We start from the raw sequence: 12,904 nt of genomic DNA, 5'->3' as shown, positions 1-12,904 counted from the left end.
CAGATCTTAAGGCTCACATACATATGTCTTTCCAGAACCCTTGATTCACTCCTCTACAAGGTCCTACTGGCCCTCGGGTGACAATCTCTACAGTAAATTTACGACCTCATCCTGAAAGCTCTTTCAATATGTTGGGCACTGTGCTGTGTGGAGCCATGCTCCCAGGGGCGGGGGTAGGGAGGTGGGGGGGGGATGGAGGAGGGAGGGGGACACAGGTGTCAGTAGCACTGGAGAAAGCACCACCTTGGGGTTAAGAAGTTTCCTCAAGGCAAGTCCTGAGAGGGTGCTGCAGCCTGGCTGGGCCTGACTCCACCCAAGTCGTACAGTCCTGGTCAACCAGCCAGAACTAAGCTGAGGATGAGACACGGAGAGTGCCTAGCATATACAAGGTTACACAAAGACCACACAGACACACACAATCCTGCTTAAGAGCCAGCCAGAATTGCAAGAGAGCAGGGGAAGGAGGAAGGTAGGAGTGAGAGAGGGAGGGAGAGAGGGAGAGGGAGGGGAGAGGAAGGAGGGAGGAGAGGGGGAGGGAGGGGAGAGGAAGGAGGGGGAGAGGAGAAGGGAGGGGGAGGGGAGAGAAAGGGGGAGGGGAAGGGAGGGAACAGATTTCTACACATCACCCTCACCAGGCACCTCACAAGGTCAGAACTAGACTCTCAGGCCAGTTAAAACAGTTAAAGCCCTTTTTCTCCATTCCCCAAGAATCAGGGCTAAATGAAGGTCAGATGTCTTCAGGTTCCCAAACACCCTCCCCGCAGCCCTACCCACGCGCATTCAGAGATTTAAACAATTCAAGCCTGAGGTCACTGATAACTGGGCTCTTCCCACAGGGTGCAATCCACTGTGTTCAGGGACACCTGCCACTCAGAGAGAGAGGACCATGGCACAGGCACCTCCCTGTTCACCCTCCAGCCCTGGCTCACCCCCATGGGAACCGCTGTGGCTAAGGAGCAATGGGCCAACTTCAACAGCAGCCCTAACTCCCACAGCACACTGGCTCCGTGTTCCCCAGGATGGGTCCTGGCTGGGCCACAGGAATAACACAGCAGCACAGGAAAGGCAGAGGTTCACAGTGCTGTTTCTGGAAGCGGGGCAAGCCTACGCTGGGGAACTTGAGGCCACCCAGGGCTGAAAGAGGCCCTTGTTGAAACAATTCGCATGCCATGAGCGTGAAGCCCACCTCTCCTTCCCACCTCCGTCTCAGTTGAATTCCTGAAACCCTACACCTACAGCCCTGAGAAACCTTGGAGATAAAACCACCATGGAAAGAGATCGACTCGGTCACTGGCGAGCAAGAGATGAACGAAATGAGGCAGTAGGCAGGAAGGGGCTCGTGGGGTCTGAGGTCACGCAGACATGGCGCTGTGTGAGTGAGGGATGAGAGGCCACTGAGCAGCTGTGGCACAATCCAGACAAAACCAGAGCAAGGCTGACTGTGACAGAAACTCCTGTCAGTAGAGTTCAGTACTTGGGAGGTAGATGCAACAGGGTTGCCAGTTTGAGGCTGGCCAGTGAGTTCAAAGCTAGCCTGAGTTACAGTAGCAAGACTCGGACTCACTAAAATGAAATCTAAAGGGGAATGAATCTTTACTTTGCCTTTTTAACAGGATACAGGTTGGAATTCGGGTTAGCTGTGTCTCCCAACTTGTCAGACCTCAGGGTTATACAGAGGTCCAGTGTCATTCTTTAGACCCTTCACCTCCACTTCCTCCTCCTCCTCTTCCTCCTCCACCTCCTCCACCTCCACTTCTTCCTCCTCTACCTCCTCCCCCTCTTCTTCCTCCCCCCTTCCTCCTCCTCCTCCACCTCCTCCTCCTCCACCTCCTCCTCCTCCCCCTCTTCCTCCTCCTCCTCTACTTCCTCCTCTTTTTCCTCTTCTCCTTCCTTCCTTCCTTCCTTCCTTCCTTCCTTCCTTCCTTCCTTCCTTCCATGACAGGGTTTCTCTGTGTAGCCCTTGCTGTCCTGGAACTCACTTTGTAGACCAGACGGACCTCGAGCCCACAGAGATCCACCCTCCTCTGCCTCCTGAGCTCTGGGATTAAAGGTGTGTACCACACGCCCAGCCATTGATGATGATACTTAATCTCTCTTCTTTCCTACTTTGAATCATCCAGAGAGAAATGAATGGATGGATGGATGAAATATTCAGAGGGTTCTGTTGCTCTTGTCTGCCTTGAGGGCACGGGAGCTGAGCCATCTTTCAGACTGACTCCCCTTGAAGACAGACTCTCTACAGCGCCCTTTCAGCACACGCCCGGTGGCCTCATGGCGCTGCACTTTTCCGTGGCACATCCTGGCTGTCCTGCGTACACTTCCCCTCCTGTGCTACAGACATGGCTTGGTTGATCCCTGGCCCTCTCTGCTCTGCTGAGGGATCTGGCCCTACACCACTCTTCCCATTTCTAGGCCTTCTTCCTGAAGGTTGCCTCTACACTGGAGCCCAGGGAGCTAAATAATCTTAAAACCCTTCATGGTTTCTCTCACTGTGACGAAATACCTGGGAGAAACAACTTGAAGAAGAAAAAAATGTCTTTGGCTGATGGTTTCAGAGCTTCAGTCACTCTGAAAGGTTAATTGAACCCGTTAGTGAGGGACTATGGTGGGGGAGGCCCTCGTCATGATGAGAGTGTGAAGCCAAGGCACCCTGCTTACCTGGTGACAGAGAGGAAACAAAGGAGCGTTAGGAAGGAGCCTGGGTCCCAGCTGGTCAAGTTCACCCCACACTAAGCAACAGACTTCTCACCAGGCCCTACCTCTTACCAGTTCAGCACCTCCTAACTGTACCATGGGCAGGAGACCAATCCTTTGGCACATAGGGCTCTGGAAGCATTCTAGGTTGAAATGACAGCATTCTACGTCTTAATTTGGGGGGAGGAGGTGGTTGGGCTGGAAAACTGATCCAGTGGTTAAGAGTCCATTGCAAAGGTTCTCAACCTGTAGGTCCCTACCCCCTGGGGAGGGTCAAGCACAGATATTTACATTACGATTCATAACAGCAAATTTACAGCTATGGAGTACCAACAAAAATAATTTTACGGGGTCACCCCAGCATGAGGAACTGTGTTAAAGGGTCGCGGCGTTAGAAAGACTGAGGAGCCCTGTTCCAGAGACTCAGATCCGGTTCCCAGCACCCACCTGGCAGCTAAGAAACATAAATTGTACATAGGAAGCCTATAGTTCTCCTTCCAGGGGATCCAATGTCCTCATCTGGCCTCTGCAGCATCAGGTACACATGTAGTACATATGCAGGCAACACACACATACACAGACATAACACACACACACACATGCACACACACACACATACACAGATACACACAGACACAGACACACACACACACATACACACAAACACACAAACATATACACACAAACACATACACACACAAACACACACACACACACACGCATGCACGCACATAAAAAGATTTTTAAGGGGCTGGGGACTTAGCTCAGTGGTAGAGCGCTTACCTAGGAAGCGCAAGGCCCTGGGTTCGGTCCCCAGCTCCGAAAAAAAGAACCAAAAAAAAAAAAAAAAAAAAAAAGATTTTTAAAATACTTTTTATTGTTGATCCATCACATAGGATTACTTTTAACATTTTTTTCTCTTGCTTTGTTTTTTGATTCTTTTTTGTTTTGTTTTGTTTTTATTTTATTTTTAGGAGTTTTTTGGTTGTTTTATTTTGTTTTCCTTCTTGATATCTGATTAGAGATTGGGTTGCTTTTTTTTTAAACCACTGTATTTTTAGATAAATCATCCATTATTATTAGATAATGGATAATAATAATAATAATAATAATAATAATAATAATAATAATTAGACCCTGGGTCGCCAACAACTCTGACTCTAGAGCAAAGGTCTCCAGTGGACTGTACCATTTAACCACGGCTTTTTTTTTTCCTCCATCTTTATTAACTTAGGTATTTCTTATACATTTCAACTGTTATTCCCTTTCCCAGTTTCCAGGCCAACATCCCCCTAACCCCTTCCACTCCCCTTCTATATGGGTGTTCCCCTCCTTATCCTCCCCCCATTGCCGCCCTCCCCCCAACAATCACATTCACTGGGGGTTCAGTCTTGGCAGGACCCAGGGCTTCCCCTTCCACTGGTGCTCTTACTAGGATATTCATTGCTATCTATGAGGTCAGAGTCCAGGGTCAGTCCATGTATAGTCTTTAGGTAGTGGCTTAGTCCCTGGAAGCTCTGGTTGCTTGGCATTGTTGTACATATGGGGTCTCGAGCCCCTTCAAGCTCTTTCAGTCCTTTCTCTGATTCCTTCAACGAGGGTCCCATTCTCAGTTCAGTGGATTGCTGCTGGCATTCGCCTCTGTATTTGCTGTATTCTGGCTGTGTCTCTCAGGAGAGATCTACATCCGGTTCCTGTCAGCCTGCACTTCTTTGCTTCATCCATCTTATCTAGTTTGGTGATTGTATATGTATGGGCCACATGTGGGGCCGGCTCTGAATGGGTGTTCCTTCTGCCTCTGTTCTAAACTTTTCCTCCCTATTCCCTCCCAAGGGTATTCTTGTTCCCCTTTTAAAGGAGTGAAGCATTCACATTTTGATCATCCTTCTTGAGTTTCATGTGTTCTGTGCATCTAGGGTAATTCGAGCATTTGGGCTAATATCCACTTATCAATTAGTGCATACCATGTGTGTTTTTCTGTGTTTGGGTTACCTCACTGAGGATGATATTTTCCAGTTCCATCCATTTGCCCATGAATTTCATTGAGTCATTGTTTTTGATAGCGGAGTAGTATTCCATTGTGTAGATGTACCACATTTTCTGTATCCATTCCTCTGTTGAAGGGCATCTGGGTTCTTTCCAGCTTCTGGCCATTATAAATAAGGCTGCTCCGTGTTGAAGATGGAATCCCAGTTGAGAAACGGCTTTTACCAGATTGGCACGTGGGCAAGTTTAGGGGACATGTTCTTGAAGAGCAATTGATGTCGGGGAGCCCATACCATCGTGGGCGGTGCCACCCCTACGCTGGTGGTTCTGGGTTATATAAGACTGACTAAGCACGCATGAAAAGCAAGCCAGCAAGGCTCGGACTTCCATGGTCTCTGCTTCACTTCCTGTTCCTGCTTCCTGCTTCCTGCTTCCTGCTTCCTGCTTCCTAGCTCCTGCCTTGAGTTCCTGCCCTGTCTTTTCCCATTGGTGGACGGCTATAAAGAGAAGCAGACCACGGTCTTTCACTTTATATTCCAGCGCGTCCGTTCTTTTTCCTCCCTCTTCTGCAGCAGTCCTAGAGCCTCAGGGAGGATGATATAAATGTCTGACAGAGACCAAGTACTCAGCCCTCATTCTCAGCATCTGTGGAGCTACAAATCTCCACATTCACCACCATCCCCTGGAAAGAGAAGCTTTTCTGAATCAGGGTGAGAGTAGTGTTTATTTATGAGTACGACAAGTTAGAAGGCAGCGTGATGCTGTGTTAACTTGGCTAAATAGCAGGTAGGGTTAGGATTGTTAGGGTTAGGGTTAGGGTTAGGGTTAGGGTTAGGGTTAGGGTTAGGGTTAGGGTTAGGGTTAAGCCTAAGGCCTTCAACCTTCTCCACCCCATTTTTTGTTTTGTTTTGTTTTGAAACCAGGTTCAAGTAGTAGGAATACACTCCTGAACTCCTTTCCTGTGGCTTAGGTCTCAAATCCAGTGAGCACTTGGTCATCGCGTTGCCACGGTGTTACTATCACTTGCTTGGCAAGTCAGTCTCGTAGATCACAGGAGATTAGTAATAGCTAGGCATGACCCTGATGCCTCCCCTGACCCCAGTAGCCTGGGCCTATGAGAGCTGCCAGGAAGGAGGAAGCTTCCTCCATCTGTTCTAGACTTCCCATATTCTCCTATCGTTGGTCCTCAGGGCCGTGAGTATCAAGTTGGTTTCTCTGGATTGTATCATATTAGAGTGTTTGATTTGAAACATTGCTGTTGGAGTTGCTGACTTAAGCTTCATTTTACAAAAAGCATTAAATGAATTTCGGCATGGGATTACGGTGGAACCTCCCGCAGCCTCGATCATACCTCTCCATTTTGTACTATGCATGTGTGCAAAGTGGCTTTCTCTGCATGCGATCTAATCGTTCAAAATATCAATCAACTTGGAAAAACATTGTTGATGGTTTGCACTCACACAAGATTTGTTTCTTTATGTAAGAACAAATAAGGACTCCCATCTTATCAGCGTGCAAGTTTATTTTAATCTTTAATACATTGTAAAATTACATGTATACAAAATAAAATATGTATTCTGCATGATTAAGTGCTTGACTGATATACCTATTGTATGCCTCCATACCTGAGATCATGTAAAGATATGTCAAGCAGAAGGAATCCCAATGGAAACACATTTAACGAGTTCTGAGTTAGCCACAGTGGGTCAGCAGTTAGATTTCCATATATCCTAATCTTTAATAAAACCAAAATGCAAGTAACAAGAAAGGAGCTTAAGTGTAGTCATATAGATTAGATTCAACCATATGGACTGCATTCAGACACGAGCAACTGCACTCAACCACATGAACAATTACATTCAATCACATGAACTGCACTCAATCAATCACATGTGAACCCCGTTCAATCACATGAACTACATTCAGACACATGAACTACGTTCAGACATGACTATATGGAATGGCGCCCACCCTGTCTGTCCTTCGTGCACATACCCAAGCCTTCCTAAGGATAAATGAGTGTTAGCACGTGTGAGAGGACCATTCATGCCTTCACTTTCAGTAAATCAGAGCGGACTGCTTTCCACCTACCTGGCAGTGGTTCTCAATGTGTGGGTTGCAGCCCCTGGGGGTCGACTGACTCGAGATTCGTAACAGTAGCAAAATTACAATTAAGAAGTAGCAGCAACATGGGGAACTGTGTTAAAGGGTCGCAGCATTAGAAACGAGGAGAGAGCCACTGTGCTAGAGGGTCCTATCGATAATTAATTGCATATAATTAAGTGCTTCAGAAAGTAGATTCTTCATAATTCTTCTAAGGCAGATGAAAAGCTTTATACCTCATTATAGTGGACTAGTTACTCGAGGTTCAAAGACTTAAAATAATTGTCGACCTTTTCACCTTTTTTCTCTTATGCAGACGGTTTGATACAGTCCTCTGCGTGAGTAGCATCTTCCAGGGCTGGGCAAATATCTTCATACAAACAACTAGGCTTAATGTGTCTCTTTTAAGTAAAGATGGCCTTTTAACAGTGATTGGGAAAGAAGCTGCTTCTCTGAAGAAATCTTTAATTTTGAAAAATGGGTGTGATTGGGAACCTTTGGGGTAGTCCCACCCCATCCCATCTCCCCGGTTACCGCGTATTACGAGAGATTCCCTCACCTTAAGTGTGAACGGCAGATAGTGAGTCTAACGAAGAGAACATGGCGTGCGTACCAGACCGAGACCGACCCCCACCTACTTGTTCTCTGTCTCTTTATAGACAAGCCCAGTAGTCAATCAGTCCATGAAAATCACACACCTGATGGTGGGCGCATGAGTGACCTGGGAACCAGGCTCCCCCTCCCCAACCCCGTGTCTTCCAGCCTTGAGCTGACTAGGGGATTGGCATCATCCCAACTGCAAACTTAAGAGAGACTTCCAGCCACAAAAGCACAGCTGAGTGTCTCCTGAAATCCTGGCTGTTTTGAGACACTAGATTTTGGGTGCTCTCTTACTCGGCAAGAGCTAGCTCATGCTACAGGGAAATGTTTCCCTCATTGGCTTGATGCTGGGAAATAATAAGTTTCTCTCTCTTTTTGATCTGAACACTTAAAAAAAAACAAACTAGAAACAAAATTTTCTAATCTGTTTAAATATTCCAAGTGAAACCTATTCATAGATTTGAATCAATAGCTAAAAATATAATAGAATCATCCTCCAAAGAGTTTGCAAGGGTGACTGGAAGGTGGGAAGTTAATAATTAAACTAAGGAAGTCTGGGTAGAGCACTTTAGATTAAAAGGAAAAAAAAGCAGTTCTGATAGATTGGTCTACAAAACAAGCCCAGCACCCAAGGCTCAGGGAACACCGTGGAGGTGGGGTGGAGAGATTGTGAGCCCCAGAGTGTCAGGGAGTTGGCGGTGAGACTGTCTCCCAGGAATGTCAGAAGCAACACACATAAAGTCCCACCAGCATTGCCCCCTAAACATGAGCAGAGAACAACAGTAGACACGCCAAGATGGATGGGGGAAAAGTCCCAAGGTCTCAGTCCTACACAGAAAACTATAGACGACCAAGGAATGCTAAGAGTGGGAGAAACAGTCTTCTCCGGGGAACAGCACACCAGTGGACTATCTAATGCCCAGTGGTCAGCCCTCGCAACATACACGTGAGCATCATCATGCACTGAGCAGGTCGTATTTAAGAACGCAAATACGCAGACAGACACACAGATACATATACACACTCATACACACAGACACACAGACAGACACTCACATATACACACTCACAGACACACACATTACACACATATACACACTCATACACACAGACACACATACAGACAGACACATACACACACTCACAGACACACGCATTACACACATACACACACGTATACACACGGACACACAGACAGACACTCAGACACACACATTACACACAGACACACACTCATACACACAGACATACAGACACTCATAAACACACACATTAAACACATACAGACACTCATACAATACATAGTACACACACGCACACACACACATGTAAACACATACATGAAACAACAGTAATGAAAAAAGAGGCCATGCATTTAAAAGAGAACAAGGAATATATAGGAGTGTTTGAAGGAAGAAAAGGGAAGGGAGAAATTATGTATACTTTCAAAAAGAAAAGATTCTAAAATGAAAGAAAAGGAATAATAGTGTCTTGACTTAGTCCTGCCAAGACAGCCTTGAAACTGGAACTATATTTGCTTGTGAGGCATCTTACTTTTATTAAAACTAGAAATCGGAATAAACTGAATTTAGAACCAGTCATTGACAATATCCTATCACACTGGGCAGTGGGGGCACCTGCCTTTAATCCCAACAGTCAGGAGGCAGAGGCAGGTGGATCTCTGAGTTTGAGGTCAGCCTGTTCTACAGAGTGAGTTCCGGGACAGCCAGAGCTACACAGAGAAACCCTGTCTCAAAGGAAGGAAGGAGGGAAAGAAGGAGGGAAGGAAAGAAGGAAGGAAGGAAGGAAAGGAGAAAAGAAGGGAGGGAGAGAAAGTTGCTTCTGACTGTACTGTTACATCAGTTGAAACCTGTATGTAAATAAGTACCCATATACATGATTAAGAGGACTTGCTAAGTAACTTTTCCTGTTGAATGCAGGCAAACTAAAAGGGGTTGAGCATCCTGCCCTTGAAGGGAAATCCCAGTATCTTCCCTTGATTGACATAGCCCTTCTTCCTAAGCCCTGTACATTTAGATACCCGAAATTCTCAGGGCTTCTTGGGTGACTTTAGCAGTTTCACAACATCCTTTCCCACACTTACCTCATGCCCCCATGCTCATTGAAGAATTTCTGCTTGTTTTCCAACACTCAGTGTCCTTGTCAATCATTCAGGACACTTTCCTTCTGGATACACTCAAGTGCCCTTGGGAATATTTTGCATCAGGACTTGTTTTGTTTTTTTTTTCCCACTAGCCTTTACTAGTCTTGGAGAAAGAAAGAAGGAGAAAGAAAGAAAGAAAGAAAGAAAGAAAGAAAGAAAGAAAGAAAGAAAGAGAGGGAGGAAGGGAGAAAGAGAGAAAGAGAGAAAGAAAAGAAGAAAGAAAGAGAGAGAGGAAGGGAGAAAGGAGGAAGGCAGGAAGGAGGAGGGGAGGCAGGAGGAAAAATGGAAGTTGAGCCTTTAGTCCACCAACTATTCTGTTGAATGCATGCAGCAAGGGATGTGTTGGGCTTTTCAGAAAATCATTCCCTTGAGCTTAACGTCCGTCCAGAAAGTCGAGAGGGGACTCCCCCATCATCTCTTCTGGCCAGCCAGCCTTAGATTTCACAACCTATTTTTAGCCAAATACTTTTTTTTTCAAAAAATATTTAATGGGGCCGAAGAGAGGGTTCAGTGGTTAGGAGCACTTAATGTTCTTGCAGGATTTGGGTTCGACTCCCAGTTCCCACATAGTGGGTTACAATCATCCGTAACTCCAGTTCCAGGAGTTCCGACGTTCTCTTCTGAGCACACATGTGGTACATACACATACGTGCAGGCAAAACACTCACATATGCAAAATAAATCATACATATATATGCTTATATATCTGATACGAAAGATAGATAGATTGATAGATGGTAGATAGATGACAGATAGATATAGATAGCTACATGATAGATAGATAGATAGATAGATAGATAGATAGATAGATAGATAGATAGTAGATAGGTAGATAGTAGATAGGTAGATAGTAGATAGGTAGATAGTAGATGGATGGATGGATGGATAGATAGATAGATAGATAGATAGATAGATAGATAGATAGATAGATAGATAGCTACATCTTAAGTACCAGATCCCACATTTCTGAGGTTTCTTACAATATTATCCAAACAGCAATATGCAGCAGTGAGGGGCCACACTTTCCTGGCATTGGTCTGCCTCTCCCACCCATTGGCTCTATAATCAGCTCAGTTTCTGTATCAGGTAAAATAGAGGAAATACTGAGTTATGAAAGGGCAGAGTTGAAGTTCAGTAAATGCTGGCTGTTGCCACACTGTCCTTGTGCAGAAACCTTTAAGTAAATAAGCACTGAATGAATTCTACATCTAGATTAGCTCTGTTCCTCTAACGATGTGGGGTGGGGGCACAAGATGAGGAACTGAATCAGTAATGAACACATATTAAGATTGGTTTGCTTTTATTGCCATTGGACCCTACTGCCTAGTATGTGATCAGTTAATTATTTTGTATTATGGAATTCCCCATATATCAACCCCCATAATTCCCCATAACTCCCCCACATTTTTCTGCCCTGTGCAGATTGGAGCTCCCGCTGTGGTTCACATCACTCTTTCTACAGCATTCTCCAGCTGTCTATTGTCGGAAGCAGGATATGGGCAAACAGTTAATGTGACTGATGCTGAAGGAAAAGAAAAAGGCGTGAGAGGAAGTGACAGTTCAATGGGTACCAAAATTCTATCCCTAATGTAATGGGAAGTGATTCATCGAGGTGGCATCTACACAGAACGAAATGTTCTAGTATTTCAGAAAGTAGGAAAGCTTTCTTTAAAGAACAAACAACTATCAACCTTGGCAGGTTCTAGGTAGAATTAAAAAACATGTTTTATAAGTTTAGAGCCTATTGTCCAAATTCTTCCTATTGCAGGTGGTTAGCACAAGGCCAGCACAAGAAAAGGATGGCAGGGGTTGGGACAGTGGCTCAGTAGCTGAGCTTGCTTGTAGCTCAAGCATGGCGACCTGAGTTGCAATCTCAGTCACTCAGAAAAGGCTGGGCATGGTCACACATTCCTGTCACCCCAGCACTGTGGGAGACAAAGAGAGGAGGGTCACTGGGGCTTCCTGGCTGCCAGTCTTGCTCCAGGTTCGGTGACTGACACTGTTTTATCTCGTATAGGATAGCCTACATGCGCCTCTGACCTCCTCACTTACACACACACACACACACACACACACACACACACACATAGACACAGACACACAAACACACTTACACACACAGACACATACATACATAAACGCACAGAGATACACACACACACACATAGACACAGACACACAAACACACTTACACACACACAGACACATACATACATAAACGCACAGAGATACACACACACACACACACACACACACTACTGTCTTAATTATTTGAAGTATAGAATAAAAAGAAGAGGAACAAACATATCTTTGCAGGGGTGTGTGTGTGTGTCTGTGTGTAATGAACACTGTCTGCTACTCCATTGAGATTCTGTCTTGGCAAAAAGGTCTCAATAAAGTTGAGGGACTTCCCTCATAAAAAGTAATCATGTGATCAGTGTTGGTCCCTTTTGAAAAGTACTGTATTTTGAAAGAGGAGACACTCACAGAATTGCTTCCTTAATATTAAACCTATGGAGGGTTTGTTCAGAACAGATGTCTGGATACCATCCACAAATTCCCCAAAAGGGAACCAAGCATTTACACCCTTCTACGTCTCCACAGGTGATTCTAACACAAAGCCAGGATTGGGGAACCAAATAAACCAGCCAGTAATGAGGTATTAATGCCAGCTATTTTGAGCCCCTGGTTTAAATTGAAAACAAACTCCAGTGGGGGCCTGTTCTTACTCTCCCTGCCTTAGGCTTCCTGCCACTGCTCCATGTCCTCTCCCAGCTCCAGGCCACTTTCTCTGAGACTCTAGATCAATCTCAGGTCTTAATCCCAGCTTGGCCAGGAAAGGGTCCAGACTCTCGGGCTCCTCAGTCACCACCAGTTGTCTATTTATGCACTTCAGTCCCTCCCAAATCGCACACATTTGAAGACAAGTTTGAACTCGGCCTGGACTTGGAAGGCACAGAGCCTGGTGCCTCTAAGACATCAGAAGGGCGTGTGCAGAGGCAAGCAAGAGGCCGAAGCTGGCATTGATCCATTGCTGTCACACACCCGGCAGGCTGGGTCTACGTTACGGCATGTACGGATGCCACACCCCTGTCTAGGGTAGGACTCAGTATCCCCAACCGGCAAGCAAAAATTGAGCTTTCTCATGGAGGGATGTGTGTTCAGCAGAGGCGCCGTCATCGGGAGCATTACTGAGGGGTGCATTCCCGTTTTCCTCTGCTGCCTGGTTTTCTTGGACAAATGTAAGCACACTGCCAGTATGACATATGTCACACTGCATCCCCAATACGAAAGTTACCTTGAAATGCATTCTCTGCTGGAAATGACCATCCTGAGAAGGCCTGACCCAGAGGAGAG

General features: G+C 45.7%; 1 long non-coding RNA gene across 4 annotated transcripts in view; it reads right to left on the bottom strand.

The window, feature by feature from the left end:
- The window catches only part of LOC103692969 (uncharacterized), a 78,034-nt gene that overhangs the window by 51,926 nt on the left and 13,204 nt on the right, over window positions 1-12,904 (bottom strand). The window lies entirely within an intron of this gene.

The sequence above is a fragment of the Rattus norvegicus genome, chromosome 7, assembly GCF_021556685.1.
Source record: "Rattus norvegicus strain SHRSP/BbbUtx chromosome 7, alternate assembly SHRSP_T2T, whole genome shotgun sequence".
NCBI lineage: Eukaryota > Metazoa > Chordata > Mammalia > Rodentia > Muridae > Rattus > Rattus norvegicus.
Note: the sequence above shows the minus strand (reverse complement) of the source record. Positions and strands in the feature narration are given on the sequence as shown.